This window comes from Anas acuta, chromosome Z (genome assembly GCF_963932015.1).
Source record: "Anas acuta chromosome Z, bAnaAcu1.1, whole genome shotgun sequence".
Lineage (NCBI taxonomy): Eukaryota > Metazoa > Chordata > Aves > Anseriformes > Anatidae > Anas > Anas acuta.
Window position 1 is genome coordinate 30,537,448 of NC_089017.1, and position 14,776 is coordinate 30,552,223.

Here is a 14,776-nt window from a genome sequence, read left to right on the forward strand (position 1 = left end):
TGCAAACATGAGGGGAGTCTACAAAGAAGTTTTTTTCCACAGATCTCCATGACTAATATAGCTTCATAGTTATGTACCACTGTATGTTTAGAAAGCTTGCATGAGCATATGCACATAGAAAAAAGCAAATAGGTTAAGGTTTGGCAGCTTTGTTTAGTTGGTTATAAGCGACACGTATATGCCATGCTTACACAGTTCTACACAGTTTAGAACAACAAAGGTCTGGTGTGTGTGCATGTGTCTATATGTTTATCCCTGAAGACACAACTGAGGATGCCCAGTACAGAACTCAACATATATCTAATGCAAAAAGTATCTAAACAGTAACAACAACAAAACTTTATAGTCTTACAGAAATAGAGGAATATAGTACATTTATGGATGTAGGGGTAAATGATAGTGGTTATTATTAATTTCAGTATTTTGTATTACAGGGATTTATTCATTTCCTTTTTATTCTTTAAATAAAATGAAATATGTTCTGTATTTTGCCTTGAATACCACATCTCATTTTGCAGAATGGGTTAGTGCAGAATATATTTTTTTATTGCTGCAGCTGATTGACTATGGATGCTTATGTACAGTCTATTAAACAGTGATCAGAAACAGAGAAAAAGAGGAGTAATAAGTCTTTTGTCTCTGTTCTATGACATATGAGAGAGATACGTTAGTTCTAATTTTTCTCCTATTTTAAAAGACAGTCTGGGTCTTGGGGGCCTCAAAACCTATAATTTTTTCTTGAAAAAAATAATGCAATTGTTAGATCAGTAGAATCACAAGTTGAGAAGTTAAGCAAGTGGAGGAATTAAATTTATTGTACTCATAAGAACATTGGATATGGACTCATATGTCTAATTTTACATGTGTAATGTTTAGCAGACAGAGCTTTATAAAGCCTCCAATGTGCATTTTTTTTTCTTAGACCTCACTTAAATATATATATACATAGTTAGAGCTGTGATTACTCAATTATTTCTGAAGTACACCTCACTTTATTTTACAAATGTAATTTAATTACCTGATTTTTCCATTTACATGTTTATTTATTTTTTTTCTTATTGGGTGATTTCTATGTCAAGTTTCTAATTTCATCTATTTCATGAGGTAGCTTAGAATTTCATTATAAGGGGAACAAGTTTTGTTGATATTTTTACCATAATAGTAACTAAAAAGCCGCTGAACAGATTTGCTCACATAACTCAGAAAAATCATCCTTTGGCCAGAGACCAAATATGGTTTACATTTTGACCTGGCTCAGAACTCCTAGGGCCTTCATTTAAAATATTGTAAACAAAAAGCTAGATATAAATGGTAACAGTATAAAATGACAGTACACAGTTGTACATATTTGGGATTTTATGTATTTATGTACAGCTTGTGAATTAGTTGGTTACATTAAACTGACTTAATATTGAATTCTTCAGTGCCTCTAGAATCACTCAACCACTGGCTGGGTTTCTGTAAAATATACAGAGGGCCAAAGAAAAGTGATTAGTCCAAACGTCTCTCAGCTTCAGAACAGTGTCATAGAGTAACACTGTGTCTGAAGCTGGGAAGTCCCGCTTAACTTTTTTACAAGCTGAGGGATGAAGTACATGGGAGTACAGGGATTTCCAGAAGGGAATTAAAGTTATTGAAAATGTATTAAAGTTATTAAAACATTGGTACACATATTTAAAAACAGAGAGAGAGATATATACAAAAAGACCCTGCTCACAGGGGAAAAGACATGAGGAACTGAGTTACAGAAGTCAAGAAATGCTAATATTTTCAGAAGAAGATAAGTTGAAAGAGTTTAGTTCAGCAGAAAAGAAGTGAAAAGTTGCAGTGACACTGATATGAATCTCATGAGCATCATGACTGGTAAGAAAATGAAGGCTAGCAATATGAATATTCTTTGTTTTATGTAATATCTGAATAGCTCTCCTGCTTTCTAAAGAGAGATTGTTTTCATCAAACATTTTGAAAGTCTTTGCTTGTTTGATTGATACAATGACCCTGAAGGCGTGAACTGCATATCAGAGAGAGGATCTCTATGAAAGACAGTACTTAAGAAATGAGCACTAGTCCAGAGTTCAAAGCAGCTGGAATGTGGGTGTGCAGATCTAGAAAGTCTTCACAATGAAATACTGTGCTAACAAATATTACTGGTGAAGCTAGAGCTTATCCAGAGCTCCAAACACTTGTTTTCCTCTCTCGATTCTCCAGCTTCTCCTCTCTACTAATTCTTTGTTCTGTTTGCAGGATTATTTTTGCCCATATAGGTTTTTCTACTGGTCCAGAGCCAGATTATAAGGTGGAAAGGGCCACCACAGCCTCCTACTATGGAGGAGAAATTCTGTTCCTCACAGTTTAGTTGAAAAGACAATGTAATTAAGTTACATACATGTAAGTTACAGCTTTGAGGCTCACAGCTTATGTTACAGCTGTGAGGCTTTTACTAAGCAGTGTTCAGCTTTTTCCAGTCTTCCTTATGCAGTTGATACATAGCAATAGAGAAGAGACATAGATTCTCTTCCCATGGCTAGACCAATACACAGAAGAAACTTAAAATAGCACCCAATTAAGGTAACAACAACAACAACAAAACAGTGAGGTAGAATTAAACAGTATTAGAAATTCCTTTATTACAGTGCGATACTGTCTCAAGCATTCTGTGCCATTTGCTTAAATATCAGAAAAGTATCTTTAAAGTTCTCACAAGGAACGTATATTCTTTTGGTTCACTGTGGTATAGAAAGGTGTAATCAGACAGTCCACTTAATAGATTCTTCTGTTAATCTGGGTACAAGATAAGAAAACTGCTCTTTGTCATACACAATCTACTGCTGTCAAATTAAAGCTGAACTGAAGCAACTGAAGTGCCAGCAGTGGGGACAGTGGCAGCAGGCAGCAGCGGGGACATACCCGTCACCTGCTTTTTCTTGAGGAGAAAAAAAGTGTGAATCTGCAGTTCTGTTATTTATTTATTTGTTTATTTATTTGTGGAGAGGAAAAAAATACACAATCCAAAATCCAGTAAATACCAGTCTTTTCATTTACTTTCATGGGCTTTACAGAATGTCAAAACTGACTTTAACTTATTTTGATATGGGAATGTAGTACAACATTAAACGCACCCATTCATATATGTAGCAGCAACAATATTTGTAGGAAAACAGAAAATCAAATCTACCATTAAAAAATCTGTGTGATGTATTAAGATGATTGTCTAAGATATGTTTGTGAATATTTAACTATTTAGTCATTGAAATTTTAACTTTTTTTTTTTTAATACAGATATTGCTGCACATACATAGAAATCTGTAACATATTTTTCTGTTATCATATAATTTGTGATTGAAAAATAAAGAAAAACTACAAATGACTTTATTTTTCCCCCTTCTTCAGTAACATCATCTGTTTAGATAATGTATGTAACTGGGTTCTGAAAGAAGTATATGATTATAATGCTGCTATCTGCATGACCAAAACTGAAAAATGGGTGTTTAAGAGTAGATGTTAAAACTAGAAAATAATAAAAAGAGCTGGAAAATTCTTTCCTGACTTCACACCTCAGCAGGTCTTACCAGTGGTAGTGTAATGGCTACAAAACACTTAACCAGAAATTATAAAGTCATTTGAATAAAATACACAAACAAACAAATAATATTAATAAAAGCAGAAATCTGACCAGCTGATCTGACAGCTTTAAGAATGATCACAATACTTTACCATTTTGACTTTGCAGCATTTTATATTCACTGTGGTCAGGTCTAAATGTTTATATAATACACAAGGCTGAAGAAAAATCAAACCTTTTATTGAAACATACTTCTGATTTGGAGTGTCTCTCATTTCAACATTACTAACATTCCCATTATCTTGTGACTTATGTCACTCTTGTGACTCCCCTATTGTAGGGGAAAGAAAAGAAACAATGCTGATCAAGTTCCTGAAAAAAAAAAAAAAAGTAAGCAAATATCTTTGTCTTCAACATTCTTCTGTCATCTATGCATCTTCAATATGTGTGCATGTTAAACACATATAAAAACATACATTTCTTCCCATCCATCAATTTTCAAGGAGGAAATTGTACTCTTATTGCTAATAGTGATACTACTATGACTATCATAGAACCAGAGAACAGCTGGGGTTGGAAGAGACCTTACAGACCTTACAGACCACCAAGTTCCAACCCCCTGCCATGGGCAGGGACACCTCCCACCAGACCAGGTTGCCCAAAGCCCCATCCAGCTTGGCCTTGAACACTTCCAGGGATGGGACATCCACAACTTATCTAGGAAACCTCTGCCAGTGCCTCACCACCCTCACAGTCTCTAATCAGATTCTAATCTAAATCTCCTCTCTTTAAGTTTAAAATCACCTTCCCTTGTCCTGTCCTTATCTGACTGAGCAAAAAGTTTTTCTCCATCTATTTTGTAAGCCCCCTTTTCAGTGTAATGAAGTCACCCTTTCTTCTTTAGACTGAACAGATTTCTTCACAGGAGATGTGCTCCAGCGCTCTGATCAATTTTGTGGCATTCCTCTGAACTCGCTCTAACAGATCCACATACTTCTTGTGCTGAATACTACCCTCAATAATAATACAGTGCTAGTACTACATTTTAGACACACATTCTTCCAAAGTTGTAAGTCACATCTGCCTTTTTGACAATTTTATTTGGCCATAAACAATAAAATTTTGGGTATATTGTGGTATATTGCAAGATAGGCCCATCCAATGTATCTGAACACTTTGTTAATTTAGAGGTGGCTCACATGCACCTGTCCTACTAGATTATTTTGTTCAGTATTAGAGACAACATAGTAACGTACAAAAATATAATTGTAAGAGCCTTAATATCATTAATAGCATTTTCTTTCTTTCTCTTTTCTTTTCTTATTCTTTCTCTTTTCTTTTCTTATTCTTTCTCTTTCTCTTTCTCTCTCCTCTCCTCTCCTCTCCTCTCCTCTCCTCTCCTCTCCTCTCCTCTCCTCTCCTCTCCTCTCCTCTCCTCTCCTCTCCTCTCCTCTCCTCTCCTCTCCTCTCCTCTCCTCTCCTCTCCTCTCCTCTCCTCTCCTCTCCTCTCCTCTCCTCTCCTCTCCTCTCCTCTCCTCTCCTCTCCTCTCCTCTCCTCTCCTCTCCACAGTTTTATTTATGAAAAAACAGTCAAATTTTAATTAACTTTTAATTGTTAAATAGCATGTTGTTTTCAGGCTTTCCATTTCAAATGCACAGCACTCTTTTTTTTTTTTTTCTCTTGCTTTTTGTAGTTTGGAAACTTGTACAAAATCATATTTAATAAAATGAGGTCTTACATCTGCTAAGTTTCTAGATCTCTATATTTCTTACTTATTATGTATGGCTGTCTTTCTGTTGTCTTTTATAACCTTGGTTTACACCGTTTCAGGAAATAACACATTTATTTTTGGGACAATTTTGTATATCCTGATGAGAGTGATAATAAAATTACGTAAAGTTTATTATCTTTTATATTTGTAGCTGAATAGGAAGAAAAATTTTCTTACTCAAAGGATTGCAAAACAACCTACCAATTTATGCCATAATGCCTATCAGTGTTGTCTGTAGATCCTGGGATACCATTTCAAAGGAGTTTCACTATGTGGCTTTGGTGCTTAACCTACGGTGCTTAATTCACATCTATGATATGCACATTTAATGTTCAGGCCATAAAAGCATATTCAGACCAACATTACAGTGCTTATAATATTTGCTCTAATTTGAGTATAATGTAGCATGGATGAGTTTATGTTGGACACATTTGGTTTGCTATTCACTTACACAGCTATAGGGACAAATGTTATACTAAGTAATTTCTTAACACACTGGACAGTGGTAATATCACCTAAGCCCTTAACATAGTGGAAAAGCTTTTTTGTATCAAAGAGAATCACAGTATAAAAGAAATAAAAGTGTAAAAAAAGATTTACGTGATAGAGTTGGCATCGCAGTATCAAACCGTACAATAAATGCTTCAGATACATATACTTTAACAGACTTGTTACTGTTGCTGAGGGCAGTTACAATTTTTCTTGACAATTATTGAAACAATCAAGGGCACACCTAACTCTTTCCAACACCATTGATACATAGTGGAGAGCCACTTTAGGTTATGCTCTGAATTCATATTCAAGAAAACTAAACATGACAAAATACAAAGCTTTACAAACCAACAAAAAAAGAGGACAATTTGCAATTGATCTGTTTTGATATTTGTCATGCTGCCTTTTCATGAGGTTGACTTCTTTATACTCTCAGTCACTGTCTAATTTCTGTACATCTTATGTGAAGAGTACCACACAGTTTTAATTTTAAGTTTACTGAAAGATGAATCCAATTTTACAGAATATGCTAAGGTAATCCCTGCTAACTACATGTATATCAAGCTTTCATGTTGGAACTTTGCACAAACCTTCTTAGACTCCTAGCCAGTATGAATTGACCTAAAAACGTCTCTTCTACCATCTGTATTTGAAGGAAAATTCAGTTCTGAGAACTATATCAAAACCATAGTAATCTATTAGCCATTTCTTTATCATTGCAACATCATGGATAAAAAAAAAAAAATAATTAGAAAGCTGTCCAAGATAGCAGTCATGACAGAGACTTTCACTGTCTTTCTGGGAAACAGTTCTTGTTGGATATTTTGTTTGAAGTGGATGGTACTTCTCCTATGTTCTCTTTCCTCCCAAAAGATAACATTACAAACTTTGGTGTTGCATTGAGCAGAGGGTGTTCAGTTCTGTGTGTTCTACTTTGGTAAGACTACTTAGGTAAGGTCTACTTTCTGTGTAAGCCACAGAAAGACTGCTGGCAGGGAAAGCAGCACCACATCTCTGTGTGACAGCTGAGGAGGAGACATGGGGCAAGAAGCAGTAGGTAACAGGGGTGAGTGCTACTGCATGGGAAGGTCCTGGTCTGCTCATCTGTGCTAGGCATGTGTCATTTCCTGAACAAAAACAACAACAACAACAACAATAAAATAGTGTGAAAATACTGTCTGTGAAAGGCTTTTGCACAGGAGACTGTGCCCTCTAAAGCCTGGAATAAATTACATGTATAGTCCACACAAGGACTGCTTAAGACTGTAATTAAAAAGATTTGGGGATGGAATTAACTTTTCTGCAGAAGAAAGAACAGAATCTCAATATTTGTTACTATACTGTTCTTCATAAGTAGCTTTTATATGTAACTTCCCCTTTAACTCCCTACAGGGGGTCAGAGGGGAGCAAAAATTCTCTGAAGCACTAGAGAACTGCAGAGAGACATGACTGCTCATCAAACTGAACAGAAAATAAAGCAAAGCAAAGCAAAAACAAACAAACAAACAAACAAACAAACAAAAGCACTATTGGTGTACAGTGGATGGAATATATTTAATTTTTCCAAAAATAAGGAAAAGGCGACAGATAGTAGGATGGCTGGCAAGGCCACATAGTGACTGCAAACAAAGGTAACTGTGCGCAGATACCAACAGCATTTATGGAATACAGTCTGAAGAGCACAGAAGTTAGAGAGTACAGTAGTATACAGGGTAGGTTAGAAGAACTGGAAGAAGAGAGAAGCTGCCAAGATAGGTACAGATTTGTCGGTATTGCTGAACAGGAGGAGATGGAGGCCCAATTCCTGGAAAAGAAGGATGGCCTATTAAGCAACATAACCACAGGAATAAGTCAGGTAACAGTTAAAGGAGAGGAAACACAGGGACATGCTATTTGTACTGCTGATCATAGTGGATAAATAAGCAAAAGGAAGAATAAAGATTAGAAAAAGCACATTTCTAATGTGTAGAACAGCATTTTTCTGGAAGGGAAAGTAAAAATCAAGAAGAGGGGGGTAGTCAAAGCAAAGTGTCAGAAGGAAGGAAATAAATAATGGTGTGATCTTTCACTTGGGGTCTAATGTCTCATAGTCAGAATAAAATTCTCAATTTCCAAGGAAGAAAAACACATAGCTGAAGTTTTATATTAATCATATTAATATTATATTAATTATTAATATTATATTAATCATATTAATCATATGAAGAAAAGGAGTGTGAAGGTAGTGGGCCTGCTGTTCAGTAAGGCTGCAACTGATTCTACTGTCTAGATATGGGCCCAAGATTATAAAACAAAGAAACAAACAAAACCTCTCTGTTTTCATTATGGTAGGACCAGGACTGAAGAAAGTGGCAGAGAGCAATTGTTCCATCCCTAGAAACTGTAAGTTAGGTAAGGGGAAAAAAAAGAGCAAATGAAGAACACGCATGTGAGATAATTGCTGTAATTTTGGTTATGTGAGACATAATTTCTCTTACAATTCCTCATCAATGTAATTGATATTACTTATTCATATATAATTATTTAAGCATCAATGCAGTACTGAAGGAAATGATTTTATCTTCTGTTATATTTTCATATTTAGTTTTATTACATTGAACGCTGATGAAGATGGGTAAGTGAATCCATTTAGCAAGTGATTCAGGGACTGTATATTTACATGAACTTTTGTGTGAAGTTAACAATGAAATACATAGCTTTTTATTACTTTGGTTACTAGAATATTCCCGACGTGCCCAAAGATGAGCCAGCGTGGATGAAGACCGGTCTGGCTGAACAGAGACCTATGGCTAGAGTTTAGGAAAAAAAAAGAGGGTTTATAATCTTTGGAAAATAAGTCAGGCCATTCATAAGGATTATAAGGATGTTGTAAGGTTGTGTAGGGACAAAATTAGAAAGGCCAAAGCTCATCTGGAGCTCAAACTGGCTACTGCCATTAAAAATAACAAAAATTGTTTTTATAAATACATCAACACAAAAAGGAGGACTAAGGAGAATCTCCATCCTTCACTGGATGCGGGGGAAACTTAGTGACGAGAGATGAGGAAAAGGCTGAGGTGCTTAATGCCTTCTTTGCCTCAGTTTTTAGCAGCAAGATCAGTTGTTCTCTAGATACCCAGTACCCTGAGCTGGCGGAAGGGGATGGGGAGCAGGATGTGGCCCTCACAATCCACGAGGAAATGTTTGGCAACCTGCTATGGCACTTGGATGTGTGTAAGTCGATGGGGCTGGATGGGATCCACCCGAGGGTACTGAGAGAACCAGATGAAGAGCTGGCCAAGCCACTTTCCATCATTTATTAGCAGTCCTGGCTATCAGGGAGGTCCCAGTCAACTGGCAACTAGCAAATGTGATGCCCATCTACAAGAAGGGCCATAAGGTTGACCCAGGAAACTACAGGCCTGTCAGCTTGACCTCAGTGCCAGGGAAGCACATGGAGCAGATTATCTTGAGAGTCATCATGTGGCACTTGCAGGGCAAGCAGGTGATCAGGCCCACTCAGCATGCGTTTATGAAAGGCAGGTCCTGCTTGACGAACCTGATCTCCTTCTATGACAAAGTGACGCGCTGGGTGGACGAGGGAAAGGCTGTGGATGTGGTCTACCTTGACTTCAGCAAGGCTTTTGACACCGTTTCCCACAGCATTCTCTTCAAGAAACTGTCTGCTCGTGGCTTGGACTGGCATATGCTTAATTGGGTTAGAAACTGGCTGGATAACAGGGCCCAAAGAGTTGTGGTGAATGGAGTCAAGTCCAGTTGGAGGCCAGTCACTAGTGGAGTCCCCCAGGGCTCAGTGCTGGGGCTGGTCCTCTTTAATATCTTTACTGATGATCTGGATGAGGGCATTGGGTGCACCCTCAGGAAGTTTGCAGATGACACCAAGTTAGGTGCATGTGTCAATCTGCTTAAGGGTAGGAAGGCTCTGCAGGAGGATCTGGACCGATGGGCTGAGGCCACCTATATGATGTTCAGCAAGGTGAAGTGACAGGTCCCGCACCTGGGGCGCAATAACCCCAAGCAGAGCTACAGGCTGGGAGATGAGTGGTTGGAAAGCTGCCTGGCAGAGAAGGACCTGGGAGTATTGGTTGATAGTTGGCTGAATATGAGCCAGCAGTGTGCTCAGGTGGCCAAGAAGGCCAACAGCATCCCAGCTTGCATAAGAAGCAGTGTGGCCAGCAGGGCTAGGGAGGTGATAGTCCCCCTGTACTCAGCTCTGGTGAGGCCGCACCTTGAGCACTGTGTTCAGTTTTGGGCCCCTCACTACAAGAAGGACATCGAGGTGCTCAAGCAAGTCCAGAGAAGGGCAATGAAGCTGATGAGGGGTCTGGAGAACAAATCCCACAAGGAGCAGCTGAGGGAGCTGGGATTGTTCAGTCTGGAGAAGAGGAGGCTCAGGGGCGACCTTATTGCTCTCTACAGGTACCTTAAAGGAGGCTGTAGCGAGGTGGGGGTTGGTCTGTTCTTCCATGTGCCTGGTGACAGGATGAGAGGGATGGGCTAATGTTGTGCCAGGGGAGGTTTAAATTGGATATTAGGAAGAACTTCTTTACCAAGAGGGTTGTGAGGTATTGGAATGGGCTACCCAGGGAAGTGGTTGAGTCACCATCTCTGGAGATCTTTAAAAGATGTTTAGATGTTGATCTTAGTGATATGGTTTAGTGGAGGACTTGTTAGTGTTAGGTCAGAGGTTGGAGGTCTCTTCCAACCTAGATGATTCTGGGATTCTGTGATATAACAGAAATAACTAACAGTACTTCTGTAAGCCGCACTCCTCTGTATATAATCCTGTATAAACGTATTATCTGTATAAAGAAAATTTTCATCTGAATAAACTTTAAACTAGTATTTGTATAGAGGTACTTCTTACTAGAAGAAACCCATTAAAGTGATGAAAAAAAAAGGCAAAGAAAAAAAGCAAGTCATGCTCTCTCAATACCTGGGCTGGATTGCATGCCAGCTATTGACTTAGTCTGAGATAACAGAATATTAAATCTTCTTCTGTATCAAGGCATAATATATCTTTTGGAACTCTTATGAGATTTATTTCTTATATTCAAAAAATAACAACCCTATTTAAGGGCAGAAGATCTATCTTCACGTAACCACGTTTGTTGTTTTTTTTAGCTACTGGGATAAACTACTGTATTTGTCTGAAATTTCCTTGCATAACTGTTGTCCTTTAAACATTTTTCTTTTTACACTAATGTCCTCCAGGCATTGAAGCATTGTTATTTTGTGCCTCTCCTACAGGTCTTGATGACTGGTCAAACATAGGCCTTCTAATATCTTCCACTACTTTGCAGATTATTTTCTATATGTGTTTACTATCTGGTAAAATATTTCCAAAAAAAAAGGTCAAGCCTCTCTCTGTACAATGGTAGGACAGGGAAAATGGACAATGACTGAGAATGTTTGCTTGCTGAAATCAGTTAGGGGAGCACAAGTGCGACCTTGGTCCCACAAACAACATTTCATGTTTGATATAAATCAATATAATAGCTATTTCCTCTAAGATGAATGTTGAAATAATAATAGAAGGTTTTTTTTTTTTTTTTTTTTTTTTTTTTTGTGAAGCATGAAGTCAGAAACACCCCCTAATAAATACTGTGTGATTGGGTAAGTACTTGTAGCAGGCTGAATGACCCTCATCTGTTAGGTTACATTTCCTCAGTCTATTCTGATACCAAGAGGTTTCAGAATGAAGAGGGTTATCTTGACAAGGCAGACTCGTGTCTTATTAACACTGACAAAAATGTTCAAAATACTGTCTTAGAAAGGTACGGCTAAGGTACAGCATTAGCACCATACTTCCAAATTTTGCCTTAATAATCAAGGTATTTGGTAGCACTGCTACAGTGTGTGCAAAATACAGGTAATAATAAAGTTAGTATTACATGTGATAGATTATTCTGATATGCCAGAGGAGTGTTCCCTGTCTATAACAGAGTAAAAAAGAATTATGCACATAAATATCAAGAATTCATAACACGTAAGTTGCTGGGGATTCCTGGAGGTTATACAACTATTATCATCTAGCAAATAATGCTACAACACTTTTGGAAGTTACTGTTTTCAGTGGCTTATTCTACACTTTGTCTAGAAGCTTCTATTACTATGTAAATTTTGTCCAGCTTCAGGGGGCTGGAGAGGTTTAAGATTGTATTTTAAACTACTGCTGCTAGATTATCTTGAAGTTGTTTATTAAAACACTAACACCTAAATTAATTCTGACCTAGGATTCTCATAAATGATATCTCAGATAAAGGACCAAACATAGTTCTAGATCACGAAATACTGCCAGAAAGCACGTGCAGAGGTCAGAGCAACTCCAGGATCAGATCATTTTGAGCATAATTCTAAAACAGAGTAAGTGGTCAATAGCTATGTGGTCAGGTTGCAGGATTGGTCTGGGGAGACATGGCAAGCTGACACTAGGAACACGAAGTCTTAACTGAGAAAAGTACAAAAACAGAGTTAGTTTGCAAGGTGAGACTACACATATTGTCTGTTTGCTCTTATACCTGTATCTCTATCCTTTATCTATATACCTATATAGCCTATATCTTATATCTATATACCTATATACCTATCTTATACCTATATCCTGGAGTACAGTGAAGGTGACTCTACTAAGGATCTAACAGCTGTGTTAGCTATATATTTCCTTTATATTTTAAATAGCCTCAGTATATAATATATGTATCATAACATAAAAGTTTCAGTGGCAATTAAAGAAGCAAAAAATGTTAATATCAGTTCTTTACTACTTTTTATAGTCTTCATTGGTGTCTTTCTACCACTGATTGGGTAGTGAAACCAAATTAGGCTTTTTAATTTTTTTATTTTTTAACAGATACCTAGTGTAACCTATAGTAAGTGTCCAAAAAAACACAGGTTAGAACTGAAACAAAATAGTGCTTTTTGGCTTTTGAGTTCTTAGATCACATGTGGGTCACATTTCTGTACTGCTGTGAGGGAGAGAAGTGCTAAAAGCAAAAGAAGAAACAACCCAGAAATTCTTAAGCAATCAAAGGACTTTAGAAGTGGTTCAGAGGAAAGTAACAATAACATTGAGCCTGCAATAAAATTGGTAGAGCTGGCAATAATTAAGTTTGATTTTATGAAAAGAACTAATGGAATGTAATAATTCTTGGCAAACCACTCTAATAAAATGTTATTTATTTACCTTCATACTAGAATTAAAAATTAACTGTAGAAAGAATTCTGTTCTTATTTCCTTTTGTGAAAGCTGACTATGATCCAACCGCTGTCTGCCCATTCCACAAATGAGTTAGACTGAAAAGCTCTCTTCTGAACTTTCACTGTCTGGCTTCAGAAATTAATTAAACTTTTTTTACATGTTTAAATCAATTTTTATCTTGCAACCCTTACTGGGGTACAACTGCTGAGGAAATTTACAGAAACAATCAAATATATTTATGAAAGTTTGTATCAAAAATATTAATTTCTGTCAAAGTATCTTTTGTTTCTTCATTTATGCCTAATATTTTTTCTTGTGGCCTGCACTATAACAATTCTTTATACTTGAAAAATTCGGGTGTTTATGTAGTACTTATTATTAAATATTTTTTTTCTTCAAGGGAAGCAATTCTGTTCAGTAAAAAGTGTCTGAAAACTTAAATCAACAGACACAGAGTCTCACTTTGTTACTCTAAACTCAACCACAGTAGGAAAGGAAAGTTCAAAGTTACAGCTTTGCACCGCTGCCAAAACACACCAGTCCTATCTCACTGGATTGAGTCAGTTGAGTCCCACTGTGATGATGGAGTTCAGGCTGCAAGAAGAGTTCATGTTGGGCTGACTCTGCAGTACCACCCTAGAATGCAATGTGCAGTATCTATTTTGTATTCCCTTGGGCTGGGAATTTATAGCAAACACTGCATTTGGGAACAGTGTTAGCAGCTGAAATACTGCGGCACAGAGTGGCCTCCAGTAACTCTTTGCTACTACCACAGTGCAGGCAGATAATAAAAACAGGATCTTGTCTGTTCATCTGAAGCAGTTTCTGAATTATCAGTTTAAGTGATAGCAAATAACTGTTCCTTTAGTTTGTTGGTTAACTGAGACAAAGATATTTAGCACAGAATTTGAAGTAAGGAAATCCAACAAGATAACAGACAAAAAGAATATTATACTGAGAGGGAAAAAAAAATAATCACCCACCATCCTTATCTTAGAGTGGGAGCAAATACCTTTACTTCTTAAGAAGCTAGTACCTGTAAAAGCACAATAGTAGAAGTAGAAGTAGTAGTAGTAGTATACCACCACTACTAGTAGTACTACTCCTTATTGTTAGTAGTAATAAGTATTATGCTTATACTACTACTACTACTAGTAGTAGTATAAGCTAGAGCTAGAGGAAGTGTTTTAGTTTCTGCAAATGTTTTTTGACTAAACTGACAGTGCTTACATTTTTTTTTTCCAACTTGTTTGTTTTCCTAAGGTCTTTATTTATTTATTTATTTATTTTAAGACAATATGAATTGTTAAACAAAGACCTGAAAATCATATGCCTTGGCTCTGTTCTGAGTAAAAACACTGCTGGGTTCTGGTTTATGCTCTATTTAATAAATGTAGCTGTAAATGTTATAAATTGAAAATGTAGCAATTTTTTAAAAATCCAAGCTGAAGTTCTTATTCAGTTATATGAAATTCTTATTTATTTACTTAATTCTAGTACATTTTTTTTATATCTATCTATGGTTGGAGAATTAGTATCTTCCAGTGCACTGTTCACCAGTGTGCAATACTAAAAGCGACAAACTGCTGCAAAACTGATTTCTAACATTCAAAAGGGGTCAAGTGTGAGGCTCTTTGGTATGCTTGCAGCTCTCGTGTTGTATGCACGTGCATGAATGCAATGGGCTGGTAAGACTGAGAATGCGTAGGTGTACATTCCCAGCTGCCGTCCCCAGGGTTAAGGAGAGTC